This window comes from Macaca thibetana, chromosome 2 (genome assembly GCF_024542745.1).
Source record: "Macaca thibetana thibetana isolate TM-01 chromosome 2, ASM2454274v1, whole genome shotgun sequence".
NCBI lineage: Eukaryota > Metazoa > Chordata > Mammalia > Primates > Cercopithecidae > Macaca > Macaca thibetana.
The window spans coordinates 79462551-79487487 of record NC_065579.1 but is presented as its reverse complement, the minus strand read 5'-3'; the positions used below and the strand labels follow the sequence as shown (position 1 = coordinate 79487487).

General features: G+C 36.0%; 1 protein-coding gene across 4 annotated transcripts in view; it reads right to left on the bottom strand.

The window, feature by feature from the left end:
* Nucleotides 1-24937, bottom strand: part of NAALADL2 (N-acetylated alpha-linked acidic dipeptidase like 2) — a 1132125-nt gene that overhangs the window by 69495 nt on the left and 1037693 nt on the right. The window lies entirely within an intron of this gene.

Genomic DNA, 24937 nt, shown 5'->3' with positions numbered 1-24937 from the left:
TCCCCAAATTGCATACTGATGAATGCATAACCTAATGACATTGAAAAGGATGCTGATTTGTTTTTGAATTGTGAAGTTTTGCTGATTTCTTTCAGAATCAGGAAGTTTTACCAATTGTCTTGTATGTAGACATTGTAACCTGTACGTTGATATCTGTGTCCAGTGATTGTAACCTCTGTATTATACCCTCCAGTAAAAAGAACAACTCTGATAGGAGGAATCTTCCTCCTTTCTTCTAAACTTCCTTAGGAAAGCCTCCCAACCTGTAACAGACTCTTTGTTGGTGTGTCTTCACGGGTAGATCTTCACATTTGGCTTCCAATAACCCTTCTTCAAAATCTTAGATACGATTTTCCTTCGTGCTTTTATTCTATTCCTAATTGCTTTTTTAATTTTTATAACTTTCTATAATCGAAACTAATATTAATACATCTTTGAGATCAATGCTTAAAATAAATACAAATTTTAAAAGGCATCCCCAAAGCTCATATCCGTAATTTTTATACATGCATAATTCCCCCATAACCCCACCCCAAAACTGTCTGAATATTGACACATGCACTACAGCTGAACTAGCATCTGCTTAACAGGCCGAATAAGTCATAAGCATTCATACACATCTCAAAGGACCTTAGGGCTGACAGAAAGTGCCATTGTTACCTCTCTCTCTCTCTCTCTCTCTCATAAGTGATATTTAATATTTACCTGGGCTTAACGAATGTCCCTACATCTCTCATAACCCTGAAGGCAGCACACAGGGAAATGTGACCGTGTTGATATTATTAATGCAGTATGAAATGTGGTTAGTGAATGAAAAACATTGTCTTGTGAAACTACACAGGGGAAATTAGCACACTAACTTGAGACACAATGCATAAAAGATATAATTTACAAGGAAATTATTCTGTTACATATCCAAATATATATATTCAACAAGGTGCAAATTCCATTTAAAATTTGATACGGTTTGGCTCTGTGTCCCCACCCAAATTTCATCTTCTAGCTCCCATAATTCCCATGTGTTATAGGAGGGACCTGGTAATAGATGACTGAATCATGGGGTATATCTTTCCCATGCTGTTCTTGTGATAGTGAATGTGTCTCACAAGATCTGATGGTGTTAAAAATGGGAGTTTCCCTGCTCTCTTTTTTCCTGCTACCATCCTTGAAAGATGTGACTTGCTCCTCCTTGTATTCCGCCATGATGGTGAGCCTTCCCCAGCCATGTGAAACTGTGAGTTTTCCATTAGACCTCTTTCCTTTGTAAATTGCCCGGTCTTTGGTATGTCTTTATCAGCAGCATGAAAACAGACTAATACAATAAATGGGTACCAGGAATGGGGCACTGCTGAAAAGATACCTGAAAATGTGGAAGCAACTTTGGAACTGAGAAATAGGCAGATGTTGGAACAGTTTGGAGGGCTGAGAAAAAGACAGGAAAATGTGGGAAAGTTTGCAACTCCGTAGAGATTTGTTGAATGACTTTGACCAAAATGCTGACAATTATAGAGAAAATGAAATCCAGGGTGAGGTGGTCTCAGATAAAGATAAGGAATTTGTTGGGAACTGGAGCAAAGGTGACTCTTGTTATGTTCCAACAAAGAGATTGGTGGCATTTTGCCTCTGTCCTAGAGATTTGTGGAACTTTGAATTTGAGAGAGATGATTTAAGGTATCTGGTAGAAGAAATTTCTAAGCAACAAAGGATTCAAGAGATGACTTGGGTGTTGATAAAGGCATTCAGTTTTAAAAGGGAAACAGACCATAAAAGTATGGAAAATTTGCAGCCTGACAATGCGATAGAAAAGAAAATCCCATTTTCTATGGAGAAATTAAAGGCAGCTAGAGAAATTTGCCCAAGTAAAAAGGAGCCAAATGTTAAATCATCAAGACAATGGGAAAAATGTCTACAGGGCATGTCAGAGACCTTTGTGCAGCCCCTCCCATCACAAGCCTGGAGGTTTTGGAGGAAAAAATAGTTTTGTGGGCCAGGCCCAGGGTCCCTCTGCTGTGTTCAGTCTGGGGACTTGGTGCTCTGAGTCCCAGCTACTCCATTCTTGACTAAAAGGGGCCAAGGAACAACTCAGGCTGTTGCTTCAGAGGGTGGAAGCCTCAAGTCTTGGTAGCTTCCACATGGTATTGGTCCTGTGGGTACACAGAAGTCAAGAATTGTGGTTTGGAACCTCTGCCTAAATTTCATAAGGTGTATGGAAATGCCGGGATGCCCAAGCAAAAATGTTTGCAGGGGTGAGGCCATCATGGAGAACCTCTACTAGGGCAGTGCAAAAAAGAAATGTGGGGTCACAGCCCCCACAAAGTCCCTACTGGGGCACCACCTAGTGGAGCTGTGAGAAGAGGGCCACCATCCTCAGACTCCAGAATGGTAGATCCACCGGCAGCTTGCACTGTGTACCTGAAAAAGTCACAGATGCTCAACACTAGCTGGTAAAAGCAGCCAGAAGGGGGGCTATACCCTGCAAAGCCACATGGGCGGAGCTTCCCAAGGCCGTGAGAACCCACATCTTGCATCAGCATAACCTAGATGTGAGACATGGAGTCAAAGGAGATCATTTTAGAACTTTAACACTTGACTGCCCTGCTGGATTTTGGACTTGCATGGAGCCTGTAGCCCCTGTGTTTTGCTCAATTTCTCCCATTTGTAATGGCTGTAATTACCCAATGCCTGTACCCCCATCGTATCTAAGAAGTAACTAACTTGCTTTTGATTTTACAGGCTCATAGATGGAAGGGACTTGCCTTGTCTCAGATGAGACTTTGGACTGTGGACTTTTGAGTTAATGCTGAAATGAGTTAAGACTTTGGGGAACTGTTGGGAAGGCATGTTTGGTTTTGAAAACATGTGAAGATATGAGATTTGGGAGGGGCCAGGGGTGCCATGATACGGGTTGGCTCTGTGTTCCCACCCAAATCTCGTCTTGTAGCTCCCATACTTCCCACATGTTGTGGGAAGGACCCAGTAGGAGATGACTGAATCTTGGGGGCGGGTCTTTCCCATGCTGTTCTTGCGATAGGGAATGGGTCTCATGAGATCTGATGATGTTAAAAACAAGAGTTTTCCTATACAAGCTCTCTCTTTTCCTACTGCCATCCACCTAAGATGTAACTTGCTCCACCTCGCCTTCCGACATGATTATGAGGCTTCCCCAGCCTCATGGAACTGTGAGTTCTCCATTAAATCTCTTTCCTTGGTAAATTGCCCAGTCATCAGTATGCTTTATTTTTGTTTGTTTTTTTGTTTTGTTTTTTTTTGAGATGGAGTCTCGCTCAGTCACCAGGCTGGGGTGCAGTGGTGCAATCTGGGCTCACTGCAAGCTCCACCTCCCGGATTCACACCATTCTCCTGCCTCAGCCTCCCAAGTAGCTAGGACTACAGGTGCCTACCACCATGCCTGGCTAATATTTTTGTACTTTTTTTTAGTAGATAACGGGGTTTCACCGTGTTAGCCAGGATGGTCTCGATCTCCTGACCTTGTGATCCACCTTCCTTGGCCTCCCAAAGTGCTGGGATTACAGGCGTGAGCCACTGCGCCCAGCCCGCTATGCCTTTATCAGCAGTGTGAAAATGAACTAATACAATATTAAAAGTTATATTTCCCAATTGTTTGCACAATTCAAGTCATAAAAATACAATTCAATTTGATCTTCTTCTATGTGCTTGGGAAAATGTATTTATTAGAAATAAAAAGAAGAAAGAACCCCTTTTTAATTTTTATTTTAAGTTCTGGGGTACATGTGCAGGATATGCGGGTTTGTTACACAGGTAAATGTGTACGATGGTGGTTTGCTGCACTTATCAACCCATCACCTAGGTATTAAGCCCCACGTGCATTAGCTATTTTTCCTAATGCTCTCCCTCCTGCCACCCTACTCCCCTACCAGACCCCAGTGTGTGTTATTCCCCTCCTGCATCCATGTGTTCTCACTGAAGAACCACTTTTGATAATCTTTTATTCCTTTGTTTTCTCCCAAATGTAGCAACCAATTTCTAACATACCTTTGCAGAGACTTATCCTCAATATTGGGGTGCTGAAAAAGTATTCTACCACATGAGACTTTGACATACTGAGCTAAAGAAAGAGCCTCAAGGTCTCTCTGCCCTTGCTTGCCCCGTACCCTCTCAACACTTCTGTCTTTCTCAAAGCAAAAGATAAGGATGTTCTCTGAAGTTCTCTTATCCATCTAAAAACTGTGAACCTCCAAAGAGGAACACAATTACCTTTCATCCTCTCTTGGAAATCTCATTGTCAATGAGGGATACAACCACACCTGGATGGACTTTTTCAAACAGATAGTGTTGCCTCTAAGGATGATTCAAATACTAAAGAGAATCATTTACAAATTAATTTTGTCTCCCAGGTCCATTTATTATCCCTAATAATAATTTACCATTCATGAGAAGAATGGTCTAAATTCCCAATCTCTCTCTCTGCTTTACAATAAAGGGCACATAAATATATTTCCACTGAGTTACTGGGTAATCTTAAGCAATTCCCCCCCATCCTGCACATAAAATAAATATCTATGCCTTTTTCTCCTATTAGTCTGCCTGTTGTCAGTTCACTTTCAGCAAACCTTCAGACAGTGGAGGGAAAGCTTTCCCTTTGCCCCTACACCAGCCTAGTGGTCACAAAAATCCTGGGAAACTGCCTACTTTGATCATGCTGTACTTAAGGAAATATATTGTTTGCCATAGATTGATATAAATTATCCATCAACTCCACCTCACTTCATCCAAATCATACAAGGAACACCAAAATATAAAAATAAATTATTTATAAAAAGGATTTTTAAAAGAAATTAAGAAGGATTAAGATGGATTTTTTTTTTTTTTCGAATTTGCACTGTATAATAGGGACTCCAGAAAAGACATGTTTTGTTTACACTTAGAATCTGGATACCACACATTACAAAAGATTCAAAGAAAAGAAAAAGGAGGAGGGAGAAAGGCGACTTCTTTGAGTGCTGCTGCAGAAAGCTCTTGTGTTTGTTTTTTAAGAGTGGCTTGGCACCTTGAACATTGGAATATAAGCCAACTACCTTGCTATTTCTTTCAAAGAGAAACTGGCAACAGAGATTGAGACTTCAGAAACACCTGGCCCACTATGGAATGCTTAGACTAAATCGGCTTTCTTTGCAGCTTCGTAAGCAAGAGGAAGATTTGTATACTCCTTGCCATGCAGCACAAAGAGATGAGCCACACTGCATATTCTTACCCACTCTGAAACTCGGTCTTCCTCAGGCATGCCAGAACAACTTTCCTTTACATTCATATGAGGTGTCATTCTTTTTAAAGTGCTTTATACCTGTATATCTCATTTCATTATCCTGACAACCCTAAGAGACAGATAGATGGGGAATTAATATCTTATGCTAAAAACACGGAGAATCAGCTTCACTGAGAACAGTTAACAGTAATGGCAAAGTTAAAATATCAATAACCAAATTTTCTGGAGCACCTACTAGGTATCAGGGCTGTATGGAAGTTTTCAAACATCATTCTCTCTAATTCTCACAACAGCTCAGTAAGGCAGGTATCATGTTCATATAAAAAAAGAAATTGAGGCTCTCAGAGGTTAGCTAACTTGCTCAAGTCACCTACCCAAGTGTCATCGATTTGAAGGCCTGTGCTACTTTTTTTGCTATGGCACAAGGTTTAAGTCAGAATCTAGGAAAAATCTCTCTGTTGGTTATTTGTGGAAAACTAAAGCTGCACTCTGAATTCTTTACTTCTTGCCAACTGTTCTTTCCACTATACTACTGTGTTTCTTGGTGAAGAAAAAAATACAAAAACCTATATTTCTTGTAATACTACTCGCCAATACCTGTAATAACTTATTTCTAATCCTGAACATCTATGATATTTGCATTGCATAAGTAAATAACTATTCAATATCTGTAAAATTACAATGCAATGACTTTACAAGCACATATGTGCCTCAGGACCCTGGTGTCTTTCCTTTTCCACTGTTCTCTGACCATACTAGCCCTGAGCAGAAGATGAAAGAAGAATAAATTAGAAATAAAAACCTGTACAGAACTAAAAATATTTTAAAAATATAAAAGGGTCATTGTGTTGAAAACTGAGTTAATCACCACATTGCAAAGGCTTTCCTCTCTTACTAAATAATATTGATGTTTCTAGAGTTAGTGGTCTTGCTGGTATTAGGCAAGATCAGATTGTCAAAAGATAAAAACTATACATAGAAACTTATTCTAGATTTTTAAGAATACAAATATCACCCTATGAGACAACAAGGTAACAGATGACTTACAAAGTTTAAGGAAAAAGTATACACACACAGAGACACGTGTGTGTGTGTGTGTGTGTGTGTGTATTAAGTTTTCTTAAAATACTCTTTTGCACCTTTAAATACAACTAAAATTACTTCAGGCCAAAGAAAGATAAACTTTTATATGGGATAACTAATTCTTTGACTTCGTCACAAGTCTTTCTCTTACTCACCAGATCAATGTAGAAAGAAAAAAATTATTTACTAAACTGTCAATATCTAAAAAGTAGGGCACATTTTCTCCCCTTAATTATTGTAGCTATTACCCAGTATGGTGACTGCATTTGCAATAAATGCTTTTAACAAAGTTTTCATTTATTGAGTGGACAATGCAGTAAAACATATACAGGTTCACTAAAATAATACCATTGCCTTGAGTCTATAATGTAATTTCTCTTTAGCCACAAGCATGGCTGAGCATTGTGTGGTTTTCTATATTTTTATATACCCAGATTAAAGTAACCAATAGTTTATACCTTTCACTTAAGCTGTAAGTTAAACTATTATCATGGGATTTTTTTTATGTCCTCAATTAAATTTAAAATGAAATACAGCCCTACTATGAAAGCTGATGTTGTGAGATAAGCATCACACCTGTTTTATAGGTTACCATTGGGAAAAAAAAGGAAACTGGGATGTCACTGTGGCATGTGAAAGAAAAAAAACTTCAGCTGAACTAAATTTAAAAGAGTTCAATTGTGCAATGAGTGATTGGCAAATCCGGCAGCCCTCAGAATCACAACAGATTCAGAGATTGCAGGGATGCTTCACGGTCAGGACAAATTTATAGACAAAGAAAAGGGAAGTGATGTATAGAAATTGGAAGTGAGGTACAGAAACAGCTAGATCGGTTACAGATTGGCGTTTGCCTTATTTGAACACAGTTTGAACACTCAGCAGTGTGTGCGTGGTTGAAGTATGGTTGCTGGGATTGACAAAGACTCAGCTATTGTTCCAGGCACATACTCCTAAGTTAGGTTTTGAATCTTGTCTACCTATTAGTTAGGTTACAGTTCATCCACGAAGACTCAACTATAGAAGTACAGAGTCCTTCTCAGGCCATTGTTAGTTCGCTTTAACACACAGTATAAGACACCATGACAAATAGTAGATGAATCATGAACCATCTTAACTAGTAGCTATTGATCCTTTATTGTGTGATCATTACCATGCTATGGGGGAGAGAAAAGAGCTAAAATGTCGTAAAAGATAGTTGCTCTCTTTAGAACTTAGTTTCCTGTTAGAGATAAGTCATTCCACTTTTACACAATTGGAAAAAGAAGTTAACAGTATAAAATTAGTAAATATGAATAATTGATTTCCTAAAAAGCACCATTTTCTATTTCACTGTAAACATACCACATAACCATACACATATATTTGGAGAGCAGGAATCTAGATGACTATAAAATGGGAAAGGTATTTTCAACCAAGGGAATAAAATGAGCAGAAATCTGGGGTCGAAAACAGCCAAGACTTTCTTTTTACTTTTAGAGTAAAACAAGATTTTTTAGAGAAACAAGAAACCAGTGTGACTGAAATGGAGTTCTCAGTTACTGAGAAGTAAGTTTGTGTGTGGAGTGTTGGGCAAAGGGTCAGAAAACCCTCAAACTCATCGAAGGCATATGGCCATGATCCAGTGATCTTCCGGGAGTCTGCTCCGCTCCTTTTAACTTTCAGACCAGAGGCATAACCTGATAGATCATAGCCTGGCAAGAGTCTTTACAACAGGATTTTGTGGTGCATAGTGCCCTTCAGGCTGTTATGTTCATCCTGAAGTGACATGACTCTGATTTATGTCACTTTATACTAGAAACCTCCCAATTTAACAACAAACATCCTGTGGATAACAAACCTTAGGGCAGCCAACCATGGACAAGAGGAGTGGAGGGAGTTTCCTGAAGATGAGCAGAATGAGAAGCAGCCTCCAGTCCTCATGACCCCTTTCCAAAGCTGCATTTTCCATAGAGGAGAGGGATCAAAGATGTATTCCTGACATACCCAACCTATTTCTCCCCAAAATTAGAAATTAAATGATGTAATGCACAATTACTGCCCAAAATCCATGTATTCATAACATGACTAAAATATAGCCTTAAGACTGTCATTGTCTTTCATCTGGAATACTCCACAAACTCCCTAATTGTTTGAAATGTCTGCCTCCAACACATTCTCCACATTATCTTCCGAGTTGTGCAGTTAGTTGTTTGGGATATGTTTCTTGTGTACTCTCAAAAAACAGACCTGTTTATCTCACTTTCTTTCCATTGCTCCTCTTGATCTATAGCAAAATTTACGGTATCTAATATTCAACTATAATTTGACAAGTTTATATGTGAAAAAAATTACTTGAAAGTAAAAGTGTCTTAAAAAAGCAAGAACTTATACAACCTCCACAACTATCAAAAAGGAAGCTTGAGATCCAACCCACGTCACAGAAACTAGTGAGGAAATTTTTAAATGCCACACCTGTTCCCTCAGCCCCAACAAGGGCCACCATGAGAGCCCCAAGAGAGTTTCATGGATAAGTGGAGACCTCCCAACACCTGAATAACACTCCTGTTCTTGCCAGTGGATGACTTGAGGGTTTCTTTCTGTAGAAATTTTGGTGGAATGCTTAGGAGGCCTTGCCAAAGACCTTGCTTCCACTGCTTACATTTGTGAAGGCCAATAGTTGGAGAAGAAAGAGATAGGAAAATTGTCATGGAATCTCTAACCTTTTAGGAATGAAATAGTTCAAGATCCCAATTTTCCCTTCTTAAGTTTTCAAAGACATTAGAATCATTTTGATGGACTGAGGTAGTCTCAAATGAAGACTACCTTAGGTGGTACGTTATCTTTTAGCAAAGGATTCCAAAGTTGTTGAAGAATTCCAATAGCCCCTGATAGGGCAATTTGCTTCAAGGACTCATGGCCATTTTTAGGAGCTCCTGGGACTTATCCTGTTTGGTCCATGGGCCTACCAAAAAGATACTACGTGTGAACGTAAGGACCTGTGTGAGCAAACAGTGTTAAACTTGAAAACAGCAGTTTGGACAGTGGAATGGCCATAGCTGTGAGTATCTCTGGAGGAAAGAGAGCTCTTTTCTCTCAGCATGCTGAGAAACTGCTGTTTCAGTCACTACCATGCCTCTAACAGTGGCCAAGAGCTGAATGAGGATACTGAGACACTGGGTTTGCAGGCTGGCACATGCCTTCCCTGCAGAGCTGCCAAGTTTCTGGAGCTGGTAGACCATGCAAAGGCTCTCGGGACCACTTGGACATGATGAAAAATCGATGGGATGTGAAACAAAGCAAGAAGATGTAAACAAGGCATGTCTCCACTGAAATTTAATTTGATTATGAAAGAGTTGGGCTCTTCACTTAGCCCTAAACTGCTAACAGTATATATATTTTTGCAAATATGTACAAACACCTGCCAACACCAGGGCACTATAGAAGAAGGCGACTCGATGTCAAGAAACCAATGGCTAGGAATATAAACTCCCTGATTCAAATCCTCCTTTCCAGCTTCTGTTTCCGCTGAAAGCCCCATTTCCTCTCTAGTTTCTCAGCCTAAACTCTGATCACACCATCTCCAGTTTACCAGGAATCCTAGTTTGGATTCCCCCTCAAAACAACAAACCTGAGATGAAATCTGAGCACAAGTAGTCCATTGAGAGGTGAGGGTAGTAGGATGGGAAGGAGAGACAAGGAAGACAAGAGAGCCAATAGAAGGCACATTATCAAGTCAGCTATCACTGTGGATGACTGAAGCTTAACCTTTCTGGAGAAAACCTGAGAGCCAGTGCCTCAGGATTTTCCCATTCAAGGGGCAAGGGAGCAGTGTATTGATTCACTAGCTTCCAATTGGGCATTGCTACATGGAGGTGTTACATTTTAATCTCTGAACAGTCCTGTTCACTGGCAACTTTCCAGGGCTGAAGAAAGCCTCAGGCAAAGAGAAAGTTTAGTATTTGCAAAACTATTACTAAAATAGATTCTTACTTTCTATTCCCATGCCACAGAAAAGTAAACTCATATAATTTTTTTTTCCAAATGTAAGATAGCTCTCCTCTTTTGGTGACTGTCATCACCTATCTGTTATTAAATTGTTACTACAGTGGAGAAAATATATCCACACATCAATTCGGAAGTAACAAATTAGCTTTTTGGCATTTGTAAGGACTATTTTTCAGTGATGTAGTCATGTTGTGACTTTGTAACGTATTTTTATTTTCTGCTGGTCATATTGTTTCTAGAGAGGGACCAAAGTATGTTAATATTTCTTAGTGTTCTGGAAAAAGAAACTTCAAGATACTAACTTTACTTTTTTACCATGTTTAGTAGTAATTTGCATGTGCTGATTGACAAATTAAGTATCTTCATTTTATTTCTCTAATAACTATCTTTAACATGATATCATTAATAACAATAATAGCAGCTAACATTTGTTGCACTCTTGCCATATGCCAGGCATTATTCTAAATTCTTTATATAAATTAATTCATTGAATCCTTACAATAGCCTTATTCTATTTTGCATGAGAAAATAGAAGCATTGCTCAGTTAATTAAATTTCCCAAGGTCCACATGGCAATTTTGAGATTTGAGCCCAAGCATTCTGGCTGCAGATCTGAACTCTTAATTGTTACCCTAATTAGCACCTTTGAAATTTTTTTCCAAGCCCTTTTCTAATTTTAGCAAACCAGTGGCCAATATTTACCAAATGTGAACATATGATTCCAAGGAATAATTAAGGGCTGATTACGCCTATTTAAAATAAAAACCTGAGCAAGTGATCCTACCAGGATTATAACTTTTGATATAGTCCACTGCTAATTTTCATGTCTGTAGATCCTGCTTTCCTGAACCTAAAAAAGGGAAGTAGAGATTTATGAAGTAAAACAATTCTCTGAGATACCCTAGAGTAGTTGCAAATACTATTGTAGCTGTGGTGTGTCAAAGAGGGTAGTGGTTGTGTATTTTTAAAAGATTAATTTTATGTTTATTAAATAATGTACTTTGTACATTATCCAAATCAATTAATCATAGAAATATTAGAGAACTGATTTAGCAGAGTTTGTAATAATGCTAAAGAAACATATAACAAGCATACATAATGCATCAAGACAGAAGAAGTCTTTCATAAAGACCTATAAACAGAAAATTCTCTTAGAAATTGTATTTTCAGGGCATAATGCTGAGTATCTGTACATGTGAAATACTGTGGTTTTAGTTTTCTCTTTAGGAATTTAATAAAACAGTGCTTTGGTAAAGGACAAAAATGTTATTTCCTTCTAATATCCAACCATTAAACAAAGATCATCTTGGTAATAAATGAATGCAATCACATAGAGAGCCAATAATTTAGTTACTAGATCTACATTATTTTGATATAAATTATTAATATAATTATATCCTTTTACATGTGCCAGTTGAAAAAACAACAAAAAATAAACCTCTGTTCTATTATAGATTTGGACATCTGGTATAATTCTGTTTTGTAAAAAATAATATCTTGGAATATTGCTTCATTTTTTTCAAAAAATATGAACATTAAAAAATAACAACACCATGTTTCTATCTTATAGAGACAATGAAGTCACTAGAAAGATGTAGAGATATGGGAATGAAAAAAAATAAACAGACTGTTCATTTGAACTTGCTGCTTCTACCTAGTGAGATTTTAAATGATGGTCAAAATATATGTGACCCTGACTGTATGCAATTACATTGTTAATGCAGTTTCTTTCTCGACTATAAATGCAATAAATGTTATTGCGGATTGCATCCTACAAAGTGAGACTTGACATTTTAAAAATAGAAAAAACACCACAAGGGCTTTAGATCCTTTGATGTGTGATTATATTCATGACAAGGTTCTTACAGTAACTTTCTTAGAACTAGATGCTATTGTTTAGTTGAATCCAAAAATATATGTATGTAAATAAGAAGCTGCATAAACAGAGCACACTGTCAAGCTCTAGAAATTCCAAGATTTCTCTTTTTTCTTTACATGTTACTTAGTGATAAACAGGACTCTTATATTAATAGTTCCTTGCTTCTCAAATATCCCAGGATGTCCTATATAACATAGCCCAACAATTCAAGAATTTTAGTACCTTTATAGTTGACCAGTTAAACCATGTCATATGACCTTATACTTTTATTAGTACCCTAAGTGATATTTATCTTGATGAGATGCTTTTAAAGCCCCTACATATAATTCAATAGTCCCCAGTTAAATGGTAAAACTGTGACATAGTTCCTGTACTAAAGGGGCTTTGGATGGTTTGCATGCTATTAGCAAAGAAAAACAAAAAGAACATATGAAATGTCACATCTCAAAGGTTAAATAAATAGGAGAACACTGGTTACTATGAACAGCAATAGACCAAGAACAGTTTTTGGAGGATAGTTCCGTTTTGCTGGATCTTAAAGGAAGGATACAATTTAGAGAGGTGGAGAGAATTAAAGGCAGCACTCTTAGTAAGAGGAACAGGTAAGCGAAAATTCTGATCCTAACACTAAGTCAATCAGTCTTGATGGAAGGATTTTTTTAAAGGAGAAAATGAAAATAAAATTGGAGAAGATGATTATATTGCAAGGGATCCCTTTCTTCCTTCTCAATAAGCTCGTTATAAAGGAGAAAGATGTTCTATTTATATTGGAATGCCTTGGAATGTCTTGAAGAATTAGATTTTTTTAGAGAAACACTGTGATTACTAACAAATTAACCTGGAGAAAGGCTTAAGCCATTCCACATAATAGGCCAAAGTAAAGCCTGATCTGGAAAAGTGAAGATAGAAAGGGTTTCACTTTTTAATTTCATCTAGCAATTGGTACTTATATTACCATGTTACGACCATCACCAAAAAGTAAAATATCCAAATGTTTATTGTTGAAAACACATTAGCCTTAACTTAGAATGTGTCAATTTACTACTTGAACTTCTGTGGGCCTCTGTTACCTCGTCTGTAAGGGTTTACTCTAAAACCCAGTCACAATATTCTCTTAATTTTTTAGCATATGGTTGGTTATTGAGGAGTACTGAGAGTATTGAAGGATTCAATCTAATAACAGAAGTCGAGGGCTATCTGAAGAGCTTATTATTGTGACTATTTTCTGGAACCCGAAGTGGATTTTAACCAGCTGCCAGAGCTCTGACAAACCTCATGTTTCTTAGGCAACTTGCTCATATAGATGCTGTGAACTGAGCAGTCTCTTCTATTTCTAGGAGAGCTTGACTAGAGGCTGGGGCTCAGCAGCCCTAGATGCCGATTAAGTAGCAGAGGTAGGACACCTACCCATAAACTTCAGGAAACCTGCTTCCTTTGTTCTCTAAAGTTTGTGTGAGCTTTGTATGTTTAGATCTTCAGAAAAGTTAGAAACACTACACTATGCATCATTGTATCATATGACTGTTCACTCTTTGCAAAGAAATTAGCACACTGGTCTGATAAGGAGGTTATATAGTGCATCTGTGGTTTTCGCATATTCTAAAGGCAGGCAAAGGAAAGGAACAAGTATTAACTGAAAATCTACTATGTGCCAGACCTTTCACTGTAACTGTGAATAGATGATTTAATTTAATCCTACCAACAAATCTACCAGATTATATTATGCAATACTGGTAATGATACAGATTGAGGTCAGGCTATGAAGGCTCTGGTAGATTATAACAAAAAGCTTATTTCACTTAAAATGTAATTTATTTAGTGGAAAACAGCACCAAAAGAGGCTATGTTTAGTAATGTACATATTTTATTTTTACCTTCATTATGATAAATTGCTAACAATGTCTTTGTAGGGGTAGCAATAATTCAGTGCCCATTTATTCAACTTATTTAAAAAACTGGGGACATATCTTGGTGTTGTGCTCTAGTGAACCACCTCATTTACTCAGGCAGATTAAGAGGTGCCTGGGTTTTATTATCTCAGATATGTACTGTGTCATTCATGGAATAAATAACTTTATTTGTCCTCATTTTAATGGAAAAACTAATTGCTACACAATATATACTTATGAAATGCATAATTTAAATACGCATTTATAATTCCCAAAAAGTCAAACATTTTAGATAAATTTATGGATTAGCAATTGATGAAATACATCCTCTCCGTCTGATTTTATCACCTCAATTTGCAGATAAGAATAAAGGGGTTGAAAGTTGAAATGATTTGATTTGCCAAACATTACATAGCTTTTAGAGGCAAATCCAGAACTGGGATTAAGGTCTTAAAGCTCTCAATACATTACTTTTACAAACAACAAAATGTGAGAAATGAATCCAAATTGATGGTGTGTGGGTATGTGTGCATGTGTGTATGATGAAAATACGAAATACAAATGGAAAATTTGGTAAACATACCATATACAAAAAATATGCAAATAGTAGTGAGCTATAAAATCTGCCCATTGCATTTTATGACACTTTATTATAATGCATTAAAAAACAATCTCCTGATTTCATTGTGCTCTAACTTCTCCAGAAGTAGCTCACAGTCCCTCTCTAAGACACTAACCATGTCTAGGTACATTATCTTATGTAGTTACCCCACCTCCCATCCCAGCTCTTATATTATACCAATTTATTCTCAATTTCTCTATACCTCTAGAGAGAAATGTATTAATGATTTTACATTGTGATAGTAGATGTATTGATTTCTTCCAACAGTTTGATCAGTTTTTATTTTGTATACATGTTAGTTGGTGCCTGTATATCCAGAATTGCTGTATCTTCCTAATTATTCATTTTTAAAACGTTATGAGCTCATCCTCTAATTAGAAAAACCTCTAAGTTTGAACTTTGCCTTAAAGTCTACTTTGGCTGATGTTGATATTATTACATCAGCCTTCTTTGCTAGTGTACAACTTGAAATTAATATGTAACCGCATTTCTTAAAAGTCAAAAATCCAGTCTGAGAATTTTAAAAATATTTACTCTGTTATTATAATTACAGATACATTTGCATTTATTTTATTATTTTGTGTTTTCTAGACAATGAGCTTTCTTTACTTCCTTTTCTCCTTCTTGAAGTATATTAGCTTGACCGAGTTTTTTTTTTTTTCCTTGTTCTTTTATTTCTGAATAGATTGAATTGTATATTCTATTTTTATTTTTTATTTATTTGGTCAGGCACATTAAATCTTAGGCAAGCTCAGTTGACTAACAAAGTCTAGAGGTAATCAATATCTTTAACCATCTCCCAACCATGAACTACACTAGATGCTTACAACTCATTAACACCCTTCTTTTTCTCTCTTACATTGTCTGATATTTTCTAGTAATTCTTATTAGTGTGGTTTTCTTTATAGTCAAAAATTAGTTATACTTATCCACATCTTCACCATTTTTTGGCACACTGTTAGTTCTTTTATCTTTGCATTATAACAGGATTCAATTTTCTTCTTACTGAATGTATTCTTCAGTAGTTATTTCAGTGAAAGCCTGTAAGTGGCAAACTTGTCTCAGCCTTTTTCTAAAAATATCTTCATTTCTTTCTCACTTTTGAATGATACTTCAGATTAGTACAGAATTCTAGGTTGTGAATTATTTTTCTTTAACATTTTGAAGTTATTTCTATTTTATTTTGCTGCTATGAAGGAGTCCTTGGTTGCAGTCTAGTTGTTATTCTTACTTAGGCAACCTCTCTTTGATCCCTACAAGCCACTTCATCACAATTTCTTTTAGATGTGGGTTTATTTTTAATATATCCTACTTGTGATTTGATCTTCAGAATAAAAATTGACTTCATTAATGAATATTGGAAAATTATCAGCCATTATGCCTTCAAATACTGCGTCTCCCCCAGTCTCTTATTCTGGAATTTAGAATGAGAGGGTCAAAAGATATGACTTTCTCATTTTTCATTGTATTTTCCTTCCTTTGATGTTTTCTGGGTTACTTATTTACATTTATGTTTCACTTCAACAAATAGCTCTCAACATTTATATACATTCCTTTTTCAATCATCCACTGTATTTTTAATTTCACTGATTATGTTATTTCTAGACTAATTCTTTTTAAAATTACTTTCTATCTCATGATCAATCCTTTCATTATGATTTCTAATTTTTAAAATTATTTAATAATTTCAAAAAACTCTTATAGCTTATTTCAGCATTGATTGTTGTGTTCAGATGGATTGTTTTGTACGCTTATCACAGTGGATCAATTTCTACCATTATTTATAATTTTTATTGTGAACACTTCTGTGCACATATGTCTATGTATGTTTCGAAGAAATAAAAATGGCTGAGAGGGTGCTATGGCCTGAATGTGCCCTCCCAAACTTTATATGTTGAAATTCTAACCCCCAAGTTTATGATATTAGAAAGCAAGGTCTTTGAGAGGTGACTAGAACCTGAAGGCGGAACTCTTGTGATTGGGATTAGTGTCCTTAGAAAAGAGACCACAGAGAGTTAGCTTGTTCCTTCTACCACATGAGGACACTGTGCAAAGGCACCTTCTGTGAATCAGGAAACAGTCCTCACAAGACACGAATCTGCCAATGCATTGATCTTGAACTGCCCAGCCTCCAGACCTGTGAGACATAAATTTCTGTAGTTTATAAGCTACTGAGTGTATAGCATTTTGGTACACAGCCTGAATGAGCTAAGAGGCTACAGTTCCAAGTGAGATTGGCTATCAGATTGTCATAGGCGTTTAGGCTGCTAACTGATATTGTAAGTGCAATGGGAAACCAGAGTTTAAGTGAGAAGTGACATGACCTAATCTATGTTTTAAAAAAATCATCTTGGAAATATTAGAAAATATTACTGTAAAGCAGTTTACATTTGTAACTGTCATGCGCAATAGTTATTTCATCAGTTTAGAACAAGTTTTACTTTGTTTCTAACTTGAAGATTCTCACATGATGTGAATAATATAAACCTGTAAACCATAAACCATTTCCACATGTGGTAGACTTTAGGATGTCAATTTTTCATGGTACTTTCAATATGAACATACTCTTTTATCTTAGGTAGAGCAAGTTTTCTTTTAGCAACATATTGGACCAGTAGTAGATAGAGACTTCTAGTGACTCATTTAACAAGATACCAGTCTTTCTTTTTTTCTTTTTTTGCGACTCCCATCCCACATTTGTGACAACCAAAAGATGTCTCCAGACATTGCCAATGTTCCGTGGGGGCAAAATCTCCCCTGCTTGGCAACTCGATTTATTTTAACCAAGACCTTATTCCTCAGTCCTCTTTCCTGAAGATTCAGGTCAGAGTTACAGAGGAGATTCATCCTGGCCCCTACTCCAATCACAACTAAAAAAGCTGGAATGCAGTGGTGTGTGTGGCACAAGGCTTGGCTAATTTTTAAATACTTTTGTAGACACAGAGTCTTGCTATGTTGCCCAGATAGGTCTTGATCTCCTGGCCTCAAGTGATCCTCCATCTCTATAAAAATACAAAAAAAGTTAGCTGGGTGCCTGTAATCCCAGCTTCTCTGGAGGCTGAGGCGAGAATCACTTGAGCCCAGGAGGCGGAACTTGCAGTGAGCTGAGATTGTACCACTGCACTCCAGCCTGGGTGACAAGAGCGAGACTCCATCTCAAAAAAAAAGAAAAAAAAAAAAGAAAAAAATCTGCTCTCTTGAGATCACTGTTAAAATCAGACTAAACTCTAAACTTCAGTCATCTCCTTCAAGGTTGCTGTTCATATATTAATTTTTTCTTTTTTTTTTCCCCCTTGTATTGTTTTGGAGACAGGGTCTCGTTCTGTTATCCAGACTGGAGGGCAGTGGCGAGATCTTGGCTGACTGTGGCCTCTACCTCCTGAGCTCAAACAATGCTCCTCGCAAACACCCCAAGTAGCTGGGACCACAGGCCTGCACCACTATGCCTAGCTAATTCTTGTGTTTTTTTGTAAAGACAGGGTTTCACCATGTTGGATAGTACTCCTGGGCTCAAGTAATCCTCCTGCCTCGGTCTCCCAAAGTGCTGGGATTACAGGTGTGCGCCATCACACCAGGCCTAGTATATTAATTTTTTGATTTAAAAAAAACAAAAAATCTTGTGACTTATTCTAAGGCTAAATCATTCTTAGAGGAAATTGAGGGAATAATTTAGTGAAGGATTCAAAATCTCGCGCTCAGGTCATAGCAGATGTAGGAATCAGTGCTTGTAGCCCTGCATCAAAAGGATAATGTGGCTGGGCGCCATGCCTCACACCTGTAATCCCAAGTGCTTTTGGAGACTAAGGCAGGAGGATCACTTGAGGCCAAGTTACCAGTCTTTCTAAGGTTGTTCTCTATGCAGATTTCATCATGTAATTCAAAGGCTATGTCATTTTATCCCTAAGTGGGTATTCAAACCCTAGGGCCTGAACTTACAGCCTAAAGCCAAATCTAATTTTCTGGACAACTGTAGCATCAGATTAATAAATTACAGTTCTAGTTTGGTATTATTCATTCTTTCTGACATCAGGGAATACCTTTCTTTTTCCAGTCAGTTACTTATTTGCTTGTTTAGCTTTAAATGTATCCAGCATTCTATAACTATGTACCAGAAAGTAAGTCTATATTAAGTCAGTCTCCAAAGTTACTAAAATTAGACTCCTCCAAAACATTCTTTATATACAGTCAGGATGACTTATCTGTTTTTGAAACTTAGATTAGATCATATAACTTTGCTCTTAAAACTTGGCTTCTCATTGCCCTCCAATATCAGCCAGCATCCTAAGGCCTATAACAATCTGGTCTTCACTCTCACTTTGAGCCACTTTCCCTCTCAATCACTTTTATATTTGAGACATTCTAAGACTTTTTTTTGTCTATATGAATTTGCATGTGCTTTCCCCATTAACGGGAGTGCTCTGCTTCCAATTCTTTGTAGAGCTGACTCATTCTCATCCTTTAACCCTCAGCTTAATTTTGAGCTTCTTAGTCAAGCTTCCGTGTCAAACAAAGGGAAATAGAATTTCTCTCAACTTTCCCCAACATTTTTATGTCTCAGAACAGTTGGCTTTTTAGTTTCATAGACTTTTTGTTAGTGTGGGTGTATATGTATATATATATATACACACACACACATATTATATATACATATAACTGAACACTATATATGTAATAATATATAATACATATTATATAATATATTATATACATATGTGTATTCCAATATATTATATATTGTATATAATATGTATTCCAATAAATTACATATATTATGTATGTATGTACATAACATATTATTGTTATTTGAGTGTGGCTGTCTTGCCTATTTGTTAATGACTATATACACAGTACCTAATCACAGCTCATTCCTCACAGTAAGTTTAAATAAACAGTTACTGAATGAATGAATAAAGGATTTATAAGATAGTAATTTCTATATCATCAAATATTTGAGGGTTCATCTTTTTTTTTTTTTTTTTTTTTGACAGAGTCTTGCTCTGTCACCCAGGCTGGAGTACCATGGAACAATCTTGGCTCACTGCAACCTCCCAGGTTCAAGTGATTCCTGTGCCTCAGCCTTCTGAGTAGCTGGGATTACAGGCATGAGCCGCTATGCCTGGCTAATTTTTGTATTTTTAGTAGAGACTGGGTTTCACCATGTTGGCCAGGCTGGTCTTGAACACCTCACCTTGGGTAGTCCACTCTCCTTAGCCTCCGAAGTGCTGGGCTTACAGGTGTGAGCCACCATGCACAGCCTTGAGTGTCCATCTTATAGTCATTTGTTGAATTTTTGAACTCCTAACATTCTTTGATCAATTATCATCAAGTAACAAGGATTATGGAGAAATAATAAAGACATCTAATAATAACATTTACAATGTCTATGCAAAATTATTCAAGGTATAGTATGTTTGTAATTTTGGTATTTACTATGGATAAATGTACCAATTAGAGATAGATCAAAGAAAGATATGAGATTTTAAAGACACTACTATTGTTTTAAGCATTTTAAACATCTACTAAAGAGAGTCCATAAACAATGGAACAAAAATAGGATGAACTCTTCTACTAGAACAGAATGAACAATGGTGTAGCAGCCAGTTATCTGGATTTTAACCCTGATTCTGTCCATATCCTTGTGACCTTGGACATGAAACTACTTCTTTAGGCTTCCATTATTTTACTCCCTAAAAGACGATGTAAGAGTAACACTAAAGAAAGGTTCTCATATAATTAATACATTATTGCTGTTAATGGTAATGTAAAGAATATTAGGGAAAAATCTGATCTTTCTCAAACATTAATACTTATTTTAAATGATAATAGATAATTTAGAAAAGAGAAAACAGTCATGAAGTCTTTGCCCATGCCTATGTCCTGAAAGATATTGCCTAGGTTTTCTTCTAGGGTTTTTATGGTTTTAGGTCTTACATTTAAGTCTTTAATTCATCTTGAGTTAATTTCTGTATAAGGGGTAAGGAAGGAGTCCAGTTTCAGTTTTCTGTATATGGCTAGCCAGTTTTCCCAAAACCATTTACTAAATAGGGACTAAAACACCAAAAGCAATAGCAACAAAAGCCAAAATTGACAAATGGGATCTAATTAAACTAAAGAGCTTCTGCACAGCAAAATAAATGGTCATCAGAGTGAACAGGCAACCTACAGAATGGGAGAACATTTTTGCAATCTATCCATCTGACAAAGGGCTAATATCCAGAATATACAAATAACTTAAGCAAATTTACAAGAAAAAAGAAACAAACCCATCAAGAAGTGGGCAAAGGATATGAACAGACACTTCTCAAAAGACGACATTTATGTGGCCAACAAACATATGAACAAAAACTCATCAACACTGGTCATTAGCAAAATGCAAATCAAAACCACAATGAGACACCATCTCATGCCAGTTAGAATGGTGATCATTAAAAAGTCAGGAAACAACAGATGCTGGAGAAGATGTGGAGAAATAGGGATGCTTTTACATTGTTAGTGCGAGCATAAATTAGTTCAACCATTGTGGAAGACAGTGTGGCGATTGTTCAAGGATTTAGAACCAGAAATACTATTTGACCTAGCAATCCCATTACTAGGTATATACCCAGAGGATTATAAATCATTCTACTATAAAGACACATGCAGATGCATGTTTATTGCAGCACTATTCACAATAATAAAACTTGGAACCAACTCAAATGCTCATCAATGATAGACTAGATTAAGAAAATGTGGCATATATACACCATGGAATACTATGCAGTCATAAAAAAGGATGAGTTCATGTCCTTTGCAGAAACATGGATGAAGCTGGAAACCATCATTCTCAGCAAACTAACGCAGGAACAGAAAACCAAACACCGCATGTTCTCACTCATAAGTGGGAGTTGAACAATGAGAACACATAGACATAGGAAGGGGAACATCACACACCAGGGCCTATTAGGGAGTTGGGGGCTAGAGAAGGGGTAGCATTAGGAGAAATACCTAATGCAGATGACAGGGTGATGGGTGCAGCAAACCACCATGGCACATGCATACCTATGTAACAAACCTGCAAGTTCTGCACATGTATCCCAGAACTTAAAAAAAAAAAAAAAAAAAAAAAAAAATGAGATGTTGCATTTGGGGTGGTAACAACAAACAAACAAAAAAAGAAAATACTGATTTTTTTAAAAGTCTGACCTGAATAGAATGACAGAATGTCAAAGTTGTGTAGGAACTGCCTTTATCAATTATTAAATAACATGATTTGTACTTGATATTCTAAAATTTTAAACTCTTTCTCAAAACGCTGTATATTAGAAGGCATAGAATTCTTTTAAATACATTTCAACAGCCAATTCCCCAGACATGCTATCATACTATTTGTGTTTTGGGGCAGTAACAGACATTCTGAAGAATTAATGAAGTTAGCTATTTCTGAGTAACAAAAATGTATGAATCACCACAGACTGTCATGAATATTTTATTCTTTTTCCTAAAGAAAAACAATATGTACACTTAAAATGAACTGAGTTCAGAACTGCTGGTGAAAAACAACTGTTGGGTGGGCAAGTAAAAACTGGCAAAGCCAGCTCATTTTAAATTGTTGTAGTCTTTAACTACTAAGCATTTTATCAATTCACCATAACATTGTGATTATTTATCTATGAACATTAACCCTGTTATTACCACCTTGCAGGAAAATCTACTAATTCAGAGTTTTTATATGAAAATAAAATCACAGTTTGACTTCCAATTTTGGGCGGAAAGAGAAATGAAATCATTATTAAATTGTGTCTAGATTGTTTTCCTATTAAATCGTAGCTACTATTACAACATTTAGATTAAGAGCACAGATTTTGAGACTTTATTATAGTTAGGTCATCAGCTAGAGTTATGGAGTTCATTATGCTGCAAAAGAAATCTAACCCCCCAAATCTCAGTAGCTTCATACAATATTGGTCTGTTGGATTTCTAACGCACATAGTAATTTGGAGCTGCAGAATATTTTAGAGTCCATGTCTTAGCCTGTTCAGGTTGCTTATAATAAGCATATCATAAACTGGGTGACTTATGAACAACAAACACCTATTTTTAACAGTTTTGGGGATGGATAAGTCCAAAATCAAGGTGTTGATGGATTCATTGTCTGGTGTGCTCCTGTTTCCCACAGACAGAAACTTCTTGATGCATCTATACATGATGAAAACATAGTAGGCATTAGCACACATATATTTCTGTGTTAGAGAAATTATCACCGTCTTTGGTTGACTCTTTCCTGCTGGGCCAGAGAGAATAGTACTTTTTCCTTTATTGCATTATTAGGATTTCAGGCAGTTCAAACATTTCTGACTATTATCAGTTGCATGTACAAAAGGGGTCCTCTCCTCATCTGTTCTTTTTAAACTTTAGCTTCTTGTCTCATTCCAAGATTTCCTGCTTTAAAACCTTCACTTCACCTCAGCAAAGAAGAGACAAGGACTACCATTTAATGTTTTATGTATCCCTTTTACATGGATTACATGAAAGATTGAAAGTGTATTTTAATATTGCCATGCAGATAGATGATATAAATGTGACTTACTAATCTCATTGAAATGTCAATAAGGAAGAAAGGACATAATTTAAATCAAACCTTTTAAGTAGCTTTTACATATTTATAATATAATGATTTGATAGCATCAAATATTGTTTTTATTTCTTAACTATACCTTCTTATCTAGGCATAACACATTTTAACATTTATCAGCATTTCTCTATAAACTTAAATCATATCTCAATACAATATCTTATATACCTTATCATTATGATAAATAGATCATATCACACGCTTCTCTTTAAAAAATATATGGATAGTGCAACTTTTGAAGAAATATTTTGTAAATGTATATTTCTCTATAATGAAAGACACTTGGATGAAGTTGAATACTATATTTTAGCTGCCTAGAGATAAATGTATATTAAAATTACATCTAAAATAGATTTAAAAATAAATGCTAATCTCAATTTTTTAAAAACTGAAAGCTTTGTATTTTGATAACAAATAAGTATATAACATGTCATCTTGTAATACTTTATATCTCCTCATAACTAATTATCCTGGTTTAGCCTGGAGCGGAAAACAGCAACAAGAATAATCTCATTCAAATGTTACACAGTTTAATGGCTTAAAATAAAAATACATTTTACAAGCAATGAAAAATTCAAGGTAAATAGGTTATGTATTATTTGAGTAAACTCTTCTTGATATGGCATACACACTAATTTCTGAGGGTTATTTCTCACTAATTATAAGGTTGACTGACTGAGATGGTTGTCTTTTGTGAATAAGTGAAAATTCTATCCACTAGTCATATTAAATCGGACTGATTAAGACATATAATTTAACCACTCTCAAACTTCTTCCATTAATTTTAAAGTCCTGTTGTCTTATCTAGCACATCAAATTGCAGAATTTTTAAAAAATTGATTCTTTGAATGATGACTCCAAGTATGATTCTGATAAAAATTTCTCTAATCATTCAACATTATTGAAATGAAGTTGATTTAATTGAACCTGTAATAGAGATTGCATTTTCTAATCATACCTCATCTGTAGATGCTTATTATTCAAAGAAAGCCATATACAATTTCAAGCACCCTTAATTAAAATAATATATATAATCTTGGATGCCTTTCTCCCCTAGTGATTATTCTGAAGTGGCTCTCGTCTTTCCATCATTTCTCATGCATAGGAAATATTTTCTTTTTAGCACTGAGGAAAGGTAAATTTGAAATAATTCATTAACAGTTACACCAGTAATCATTTGAACAATATCTTGGTATTTTGGAGGTAAGTGCTAAAATTCAACATCTGGATGGAATTATATGAAGGTTCATAGAATTCATAGCAACATCAAGAATAATTCTGGGCTATATTTATTCTTGAACAACAAAATAACAAAATCATGGGATAATTTTCCCTGATCAACTACATGTAGATTAAATCTGTTTTTAGAGAGAGTACAACTATACAAAGTGTGCAATAAATAACATACTTCAAAAGAATGGTGAGGGTACAAAAGAATGCATATGAATATATTTCACAGTTTTTCATATACATGTATATGTGTAAATTTATATGTACGTATGTCTTTCTATGTAGATATATACATATACATATATAAACATATCTCAAAATGCAGACATATATATTCTTCCATACCCTCACTGTGCATTTATAGTGTCTATATGTATATATGCTCCTACATATG